The sequence below is a fragment of the Anopheles bellator genome, chromosome 2 (assembly GCF_943735745.2).
Source record: "Anopheles bellator chromosome 2, idAnoBellAS_SP24_06.2, whole genome shotgun sequence".
NCBI classification, from domain to species: domain Eukaryota; kingdom Metazoa; phylum Arthropoda; class Insecta; order Diptera; family Culicidae; genus Anopheles; species Anopheles bellator.
Genome location: NC_071286.1, coordinates 82032108 through 82041645, shown reverse-complemented (window position 1 = coordinate 82041645; position 9538 = coordinate 82032108).

Here is a 9538-nt window from a genome sequence, read left to right as displayed (position 1 = left end):
GATTCGCTTAGATGGGTTGTTGCCGTTGCCGAAATTAGATCATGGCCCCGACGCGATGGCCATCTGTTTAAGTATCAACCTAGCTTTTAAGCAATAAAATGTAAGATTACCACAAATTATAATACTTCAACATATCATTTAAAGAGCGACCAGAACGATGAATAAGCGTGCGAAATCCCTCTATTTATCACTCCCAAAATTTGCATATCAAGCCAGCATCCTTCAACTTTGGCCAACAGTAAATAGCATTAGCGTCGTGTTGGGTAAAATAAAAAAGGCAAATATTTTTCGATTCGATCACACGCAATGTGGAATCCACGAGCTTCGGACTATTGTTCGAATCGAAACGACGCCTAACATCGCATCGCGAAGCAAACGTCTAAATTACGGTCGGAGCCCCCGGTTGGTGACATGAAAAACCATTGGCCAAACATTGCACCATCCAGCTTCCGAGAGCTTGTGTTAATTGCTGGTGCTCCGGCCCCGGCAGGAACGAGGAAGCGTCGGAGCCGGACCGAAGCATCGCGAGCTTCCCGTCCGTGCGAAACTGTCGCACGTTTCTTGTGCCCATTCAGGGCCCATATCGGACCCCCGGGGAAAATCCGGTCGCGCAACCGTTGATTGCAGCATCGATTATGGGGGTTAGTCGGTGAGAGCGCAGACCGATGGTCGATGGCGGAGATTAGCGGATCTCGCGCGGCTCGCAAGTGCCCGTGCTCGTGCAGTGCCTCTTAAGGACCGCAAATCGCGGATCGCAAATTATGCAAAGATGCCGAAGGGAAACTCTAAAAAGTGGATCACCATTAATTTTCACCGCGTCCAAAGATCAATCTTTCGCGCGGACGACAAAACGAAAACGACCGAAAACGGGCGGAATGCAAATGATCGAACAAAAAGCGGGGCGCCAAGCGAAAGGTTTCCTCCGTTCGCTTCCCCGACCCCGGGGCTTCCTGCTGTCCCATCCAGAAGCCTCTAAGCGTCCCTGGTGGCTCGGGCAAGGCTCGACACCAAATCGACACCGCAGCACGAGCATCGAGGTTGCGCAACGTAACGTGCCACTTGGCCACTGATTATGACATTTCTAAATCACATAACCTCATCACCTTCCGCCCCGGCCGATAGTGGCCAACCCGACCCCATCTGGCCCGGCCCGGGGAATAGGGTGGCCTTTTTCTGCTTCTTCTTCCACCCCACCACGGGGAGATAAAGTTCAGCGGCTTCACGCGAATTGCCGCGCTCGTTGGCAAACGCCACCAACACGGTGGCCACACTAGTGGCTGGCTGGAAGTGCTTAAAAACAAAACAACTCTCGACGATCTCGACGATCCGCTGGCAGGCTGGGCATCGAGCAAGGGGCAGTAAGAAACCAAAGATCGTTAAGGAAACGAATGTGCAACACACTGTCCGCTGTTTTTAATCTCAACTCTCGGCGATCTGTAATCTCCCAGTCCATCGACGATCCTGATCGTGGTGTTCCGCATTACTGGCGGCAACCGAAAGCAATTACTTGTGGTTGCCCGTTAATCTGCCCCGTCTTTGCTCGGCCCTTTTTGCCGCCCAGCGCCCCCCGGAACATGGGGAAACATGGGACACGGTCGGTTTATGGTCCCGCCACGCTAACACCAGTGACACATAAAACGATGCTGACGGCGGTACGCCCTGGCGGGGGCACGGTTTTATGCCTGGTTATGTGCTCGATCGAGCGCGCATACGAGACGGGCCCTGCTATGTTGCAAGGGGTCGCTCTCACTCGTGCCTTGCCGGCGCATCTTTGGGCCGTGTTTATGTTGCGGTCTCGGCACTCGGTCGCTTTGTCACTTTATTTTCCATTTATTTTTTTTCGCTCGTTTGCTTCTTTGCTGCCTGAAAGGATTTCCTGGGCCACTTGCTTCCGTACTCCGCAGGCTAAGAACGGCTCGGTGGGAAATTCAATCTCAGCCATTTTGTAACGCTTCCATTTCCGTTCAATGTTGTCCGTCGGCTGAAATCACCTTTTTTACAATGGACTATCAGTGTTACGAAGGACTCTGCCAGCTTCCGGGACACTGCGGTCCGGGTTACTCATGCACAAAAAAATTCACATCAATGTGACTAATTTGCAAAAAACGTCTAGAAAAACGACCGGAATCGGAGGAGAAAGCGAAGCGGAATCCATGATAACTGTATTATCACGTGCCCACGTGATCATTCCACCTCCGTCAATCGGAATCATCGATCATCAAAGCTCGGGGAAAATCAGAATTTATTCGAGTAGAAAATAAAGGTTCAAAGTGCAGTTTGATTTTTAGAATTAACAGTTCAGTTAAAGGAGAAAAAAATTGCGATACTAAATCATCAACAATGCCAATTTTAGGCTATAAATCAAACAATGAACCGGGTGATCGAAAAGGGGACATAACTGCCGTCTCGTGACCACGTGACTACCCTGTCGGTGAAATTTGATCGATATCGGACGATCGGAAGAGCCAGCGAAAAATCAGCGATCCGTCGAACGGCATTAGATCCGCTTGGCGCATGGCGCAAGCATTTCAAGCGCGACACTCGAAACCGCTCACGTTTCATTAGCGCGACGTTAGCATAACACTCGTGAATCAACTCGAATATGATGCAAACCGCGCTACCCGTGATCGTAACGTGATCGAACGCACTAAGAACGCCACCGAAGGCCTAAGGACCTCCTCAGGGAAAAACCCCGAATTTCGATTGATAAACATCCTACAATCAGCGAACATTATTCACCAATCAAGCCCCGCCGAAGCGGGCCACATCGAGGTCAAGTTTGATGATGCCGACTGCATATTTGAACGCATAGGAAAGTAAATAAAAACAACTTCTTGAAGAGACGTGCCAAATCCCGGCAACATTAGCAACATTAGCCGGACGGCGGCGCTGCTAATGCACCGTTGCGCAACTCTCTCCGCGGCTCGCTGCCGTTCTCTCGCTCTCTCTCTCTCTCTCGGGGACGGGTTTGTTATTAATTTTGTGCACACCCGCACGCACACAGGCCAGTGGCAGCCATTTGGAGGCGTCTTCGGTGCACCAGTGAGACTGGTTTCGGTTCCGGTCCGGGCACACTTAGAAGTGGTCACGGTCGATTGGTAGCATCTTCGGTTTTCACACCACCGCATCGGGCCACCGGAGGTCACCGAGGGGTCTGGTCCTTCGGTGTGATTAACATACGAAACTTCTAATCAATTCCACCATAAACTTTTAAGCGCATTTTTGCACCAAAACGGCACCCGCTTATCGCTCGGTTCGCGTTAATGCGTTGGGGCTCTTTAAGAGCACACTTTACACAAAAGTTACTGGGCATTTGCATACCGTTGAGACGGTAGCAAACGAAAAACCACAGAACGGGCGCATAATCAATCCCAGACTTAGAAGAAGCGGGGGGTTTTCAGCCAAAGTCGCCAGACGAACGTGACACCACATCAAGCATATCTTATCGGTAAATGGGCCCCCGGAGGCTGATGAGCTGAATTAATTAGAAAACTCTTCATTCGCGGGCACACACCTTCGGTAATGATCGATTAAAGTTTAAACGTTAAACAAAAACTGTGCCTCTATTTTGTGCTCAATTTGTGTTCCAGTGACGACTCTCGATGATCCTTCAACTCCCGCACGATCAGTCACGTGATCCTTGGGCGACACCGAAAGAACATTATTTCGACCCCACAAAACAACCACCGCGCGATCATCTCACGAGCTCTCACTCACGAAAGCTCCGATCGCATCTTCGAAACTTTCTCCCCGTCCCCGTGAAGCTTTCGTACGGCGACCGATCCACCGCAAACCAGTTCGTCGTCTACGCGCGGTGCAGTCTTCGGGGTTCGGGACGGCACTCACGCGCGTATGGCACTCGTGGGAGCTCACTTTTGGTTTCATTAAAGCACGATCGGCACCGTCGATCGCTGGTCATTCGCAGAACAGTCGTTAGGCAGTGTCGAACGTCCGTCGGTCCGTCGAAGCGGTACGCCGTTTTTGCCAAAGTGGGAAGCTGCCAGCAGCAGCATCCGCAGTGCAGTTAAATTGCAGGGAGCGCAAAAGAAACAACAAAACCCGGCCACAAACGAGTGGAACGGGTGGTGCAGTCGCGTGCCTCGAGGCGGAAATATATTGGTGGATAGGTGATCGTGCACCGCGGATCCGGTTTGCCCAGTGGGTAACGTCTTCGAAATCGTGACTCACCGCGTGATCGCGGAATCATCGAGTGTGCAAAATTATCCCAGGGAATAAGTGTGAATCGCAGTGCATCCGACGAATCGCGCAAATATTTAGCTGAAAACTAATAGTTGCAGTGTCCTTGATCTCGTGGCGCCCGGAGTGTGCCTTATGTGCTGGCTTGTGCCCACCGTGTGTCCTTAAAGCACACCAAACCGAGTGGCAAAATGATAAAGCCAACCAACAGATGCTCGAGGTGAGTTGAGAGCGTAAAGCATTGGACGGAAAATTATGCTGCATTGTGTGAGATAATTTATGTGACAACAAAATTCGGTTACCTTCGGCAAAAGCGCAGGATTATGGTTTGTTAAAAAGGGGCGAGACCAAAAAACCAAAACGGGTGGCCCAAAAACAATCGGAATTGTTTGTAAAACAGTCCACCAGACCGTTGCATTCTCGATCGCGACGATCGTATTCTTTCGCGAGAATGGCAGTTACGCTCGGGCAGTTGCATAAAGTTGGCGCGATCCACCGTTTCCCAAAGTACTTCTCATCGGAACGGAACCTGGTCTCTGACAAAAAAGGGGTGGAATGAACATTGTTTGCAGCCTGCTCTTCCCAGGTTTCTCTCTCTCTCTCTCTCTCTCTCTCTTTGTGGTCCTGTTTTGCGCTTTTGGCGTTTCATAAATTATTGCCCACGCAACTCGTTTCCCGCCCGAAACGAACAAGGGAAAAACATTAAAATTGAAGATTGTCCAAAAACCTGCCGTGTGGCCAAACTTAACAAACTTCTTCACCCAGTGGATCATTGTTCGGCCTGTGACGGTCCCCGGGGGTGCGCTTGTTCGCAAAACACGTTCACGAAATATTTTCACGTCTTTCACACGACGCTTCATCGACGGCCCCGGGGGGGGGCTTCGAATGCTGCACGATCCCCACGATGTTTACACACCCACCAGAGACGCGTCGGCCCAGACGGGCGACGGAATGGGCGTTTGGTCATGTTTCTGCCGCATCTCGTTTGGCCTCCTGCCGGTGCGCGTCGTTCGGCATCGGGTTGCGTAAGTTGAAAGGCAATTTTTATTGAAGCCCCGAGCGACTCGGAAGTTTCACCTCGCTCACCGAGGCTGGGACCCAGTGCCGGGGAGTTCGCATCCGGGCACGGGTTTCGGGTACCGGACACTGGACTGTTAATTGGATTCTGTTTCAAAATATCCCTCTGTCTTACGATATCCGATTGAAGCCTATTCGGTGACCCCCAAATACTTCTTTAAAAAATCAGAAATGTGTCTTTGGTGATCTTTGATTATTTCTCTGCCATTGACCAGCGAAGTCGATCGACTAGAGCAGCCGAGTCCCTTCGAAATCTTGCGTCCTTTCGTTTCAATTCAGTCGGCCCAATGTATTTTTCCCCGAACCGTAGATCCGGCCAGCGAATTCGCCAGCCATTTCCCTCATCTGAAACCGCTCAGCGACAACAAACCTGTTCGTACAAAGCTCACTTCCTGGAGGATCGGCAGGCGAATGGCTCGGGCCGTGGCTCGATTCAGACAAAGCCTGTTATCCAATTTGATGCAGACCTCCAAAAAAGACCCGTTACACTTGAACACGCACACACCTGTCTGACCCGAAAGACCTGTCCGTTGGGTTCCCGGCTTGCGCTGTGGTTGATAAATCTTCCTCTCTCGCCCGACTCACCACCGAGACACGAACCGAGAGGACACAAAGCATAACGACGACGTGTAGCCGCGTGTCGCCCTGGAACCACCGCCTGGTTCCCCGGAGTCCTTCCCGGTGACAGTGGTTCATTAATAAAACATAAGCAGTCCCGCAGATCACAACAACAGCAAGCAGCCGGATTTTGCGCTAGTAGACTCCTCGGTAGGCCTTCGTTACGCCACCCGAGGTGCGCAAAACCGAAAAAAACCATAAGCACACTTCAGCGCAAACGCCCCGAATGGCTGCCGAAACACGAGGCCATTTATTATGCATTCGGACGTTACTTGGCGCTGGCGCATAACCGTGCGCCATGAGCATAGCTTGCCCAACATACCCATAGTCCTATGTTACGCGGTCTAACTCTTTGCCAACTCGCCTACCAAGCCGACAATGTTGCAGAGGCCCCCTTCGGCTCTCGTCTACGTGTGCAACACCACACCAATCCGATAAGGATCAGGCCCGAACTCGGGAACCTAGCTAGACGTGACGTTAGCCGTGGCACGACGCCCGAAGTGCAAGGTCTCCCGCCGGCACGTAGCACGGGTGACCCCCGGCGAGGACTGATTTGCAATAAAACTGGAAAAGATTTAGGCCAATCGACGCCATCCTCGCCATCGGCCAGGTTCGCCAACGTCCGTCTGAAGGGCACACCAGCGAGCCGCGAACTCATTAGCACCATTTTGGTGAACGCCTATGCCACTTGCCCCGCACGGAGACGTACTCTACGGACCGATCCTCGGGTTGCGATCGCGCGCACTTTTTTATTACAAACCATCACCACCATCGTCATCGTCGTCGTTGGTCATGCGCCGCTAGCTAAAGGATGTGTATTATTACCCTCGGCGGCCACTTTGGTGCCGATAAATCCGATTTCAAAACAGACGCACGTGGTTTTTTTCGGCGGTGTGTTCCAACGATTGTTTTTAATAATTTCGAATGAATTTTCATGAGCCACCGAGGGGCGAAGCGGAAGATCATCAACGCAGATCCATTCCGTTCCGATTGGGCGGCGAGCAGAGGTTCGTGCGGGTTCGTCGCTTCACACTCAAGTCTTTCGTTCCGTTCGATCGGATGGTTGCGAATCTGTTTCCATTTCTTCTCGCAACCGGCACGGGCACAGTGTGGCTCACGCACATACGCATACATACACCAACACTAGTGCGTGCTAGCGAATGTGTGTTGGTGTAAAAACACACGATCGTGCCGTTAAATTATACACCAAATGAGACGCGGCGAGTGAAAGTTCAACGACGGTAAGATCTGCGCGTGCGAGTAACCGGGTCGGGGAGGCTTCACTTTCTTTCGGGGGCTCCCTGCGTAACTTGCCTGCCCTGGCTTGTTCTGGTGCTTCTGCCCTGGTGCGTTCTGGTCCCCGGGTTAATCCCAGTGACCCATTAGTCCCGCCACTTTAGCGAAGGTGAATGAATTCTCCCGATCATCATCACTAGGCTGGGTTTTTTGTGATTCGAAAATTTGCCAACACCAGGAGTCAGGAAACTAGTTAACCCCCGGGGTGGCCGGTAAAGGCGGATTTGCGGCCTCGCAGCTGCCGTTTGGCAAACGAGCGGAGGCACCTCCCACGGAAGCCCGGTGTGTGCCCGGCTCCGGCGGCTTATCCAATTAACATCATTAACCTTTTCCCGGCCACTCGAGACGCGCCGCAACCTTCCGAGATGAGAGCTGTACGTGCGCACGTTAGTGGCACTCCTCGTGATGCTCCCGGATTCTGTTCTCCGTGGTGACGTGCGGGCTGTGTGCGTGCCGGTTGAACGTTCGCATAAAGTGGCCGCCGCTTCAAGTGTCGCTGTATTTTGTGTTTATGCGATGCGGGGTCGCTGCGGTTATCGCGATACCGACGTGACGATCGAGCTGGTTGGTTGTCGAAGATCCGGGTTGGTTGTCGAAGATGTGACTCAACGAGGTTTGCGACCCTGCCGTCGCCGGCAAGCAACAACAACACAGAACGATAATTCGGAAGAGGCAGCGGGAACAACCGGCTTCGGAACAGGTATTTTTCGTGCGCGTTTGAGGTTTGGTAATACGCACACGTGGGGACCGAAACCAGCCTGCGATGGGAGCCTCGAGAAAAACCGGCAAACTCCGGCTGTTTGCCTATTTCTGTCGCCCTGTTACGCTCACCAGCACCGGGCCTGACATCATCGTTGTCGCCGCCGCCGTCACCGTAGCATCAACCTGCTGCCAGGGACGGCCAGGCCCGGCCGAAGGCTTCCTCACCTTTTGTTCGATTGATTTGTCGCCATATTTCACTTTCTATCGCCAACTCGACTCGGTTGAGATCCGATCGCGAGTCCGCATCCAGGGTCCCCAGCGTCGCCGGAGACACATCATCTGTCGCTCGGGGAATGACAGATGTAGCCTTCGCCGCCAAGCACGGCGTTTTGGAAACGATGCCTCGGCGGCGACGGCGGTGCATTTCCTCATTCCGTCTCTCATTAGCATACAAACCGGTGGGGGGTGCCACGAAGGCTGCAAAAGTAAGTGATCTTCGCACATCAACCGTCCCCAGCGATGGCACTGGGCACTGGGTGATTGATCACCACGAAGCGACCCACACAACCAGACCCTCTCGGCAAAGGTCTTTACTCTTTCGGTCGTTTCTGGTTGGTCCAAACGAACCCGGACGTTCAAGGCTACACCGCGAGTGCATTCGATATAGGAACGATTCGAGGATCATTCGGGAAACCTGGAAGGCAACCCGAAACCTGTAGACACATAAATTTGGCGATATAAATAACTGTGTCAGGTTATTGCTCCGTCTGTGTGCTCCGGAATGCCGATTGGCGACGGCAGCATCGTTCAGGCGAATATTGCTCAAGGAAAACCGGTCCGCCGAAGATGTCCCCGGGGTGGGCGACGAACAGTACGGATAAGTTTTGGAGGAGACATCCATTCTTCTTCTTCACGACTCGCAACTCGATTCCACGATTCAGGATTCTACCGGTCTGATCTCCGAGCTCCGAACGAATGATAATAATTGGTTATGTTGGTGGATGCAAGATACGGTCGTGCGCCACGACGGCGCACGATGTGATATATGGGCTACGGCGCAACGTCCAATTAGCACCATAATGAGACAGTTTAATTTCACTTCTCACCTTCACACCGATCCGAAAAGTGAACCACAGGATAATTCAATATCATTAGGCAAACACCGATAATAAGGGGGTTTCTCGTCTGATTGATTGTTGCTGTCGTTCGATTCCGATGCCATCGAGAACGAGCCCCGACCGATCGTCGTCCGTTGCTTGAAATCGCGGCTGCCAACGGCTGTGGCAGTGTTGTAATCCTTTCCTTTTTATAGAGTTAACGTAAATAACATAACATTTTTGCACAACCACTTAATAATGAAAAGGGGTGGCTTTTTTATACATAAAAAATTACTACTTTAATGTACTGCGATCAATCGATCGTCGGCAACTCTATATTTTCCACTTACTTTTAATCGCCAAACGATAGCCAACATTAAAAAACGCAAACGTAACGCTGGCCAGCTTCATCCGCTAATCAATCGATGGGTATTACAACGGAAACAAAGGAAAAGAGAAAAATCGCCAACGCATCCGATCGACTCCGCGTCTGCGGATTCGCTCGCGTGCCTTTCCGATTTCGATTACGACACGTTATTAAATCGCTTAAC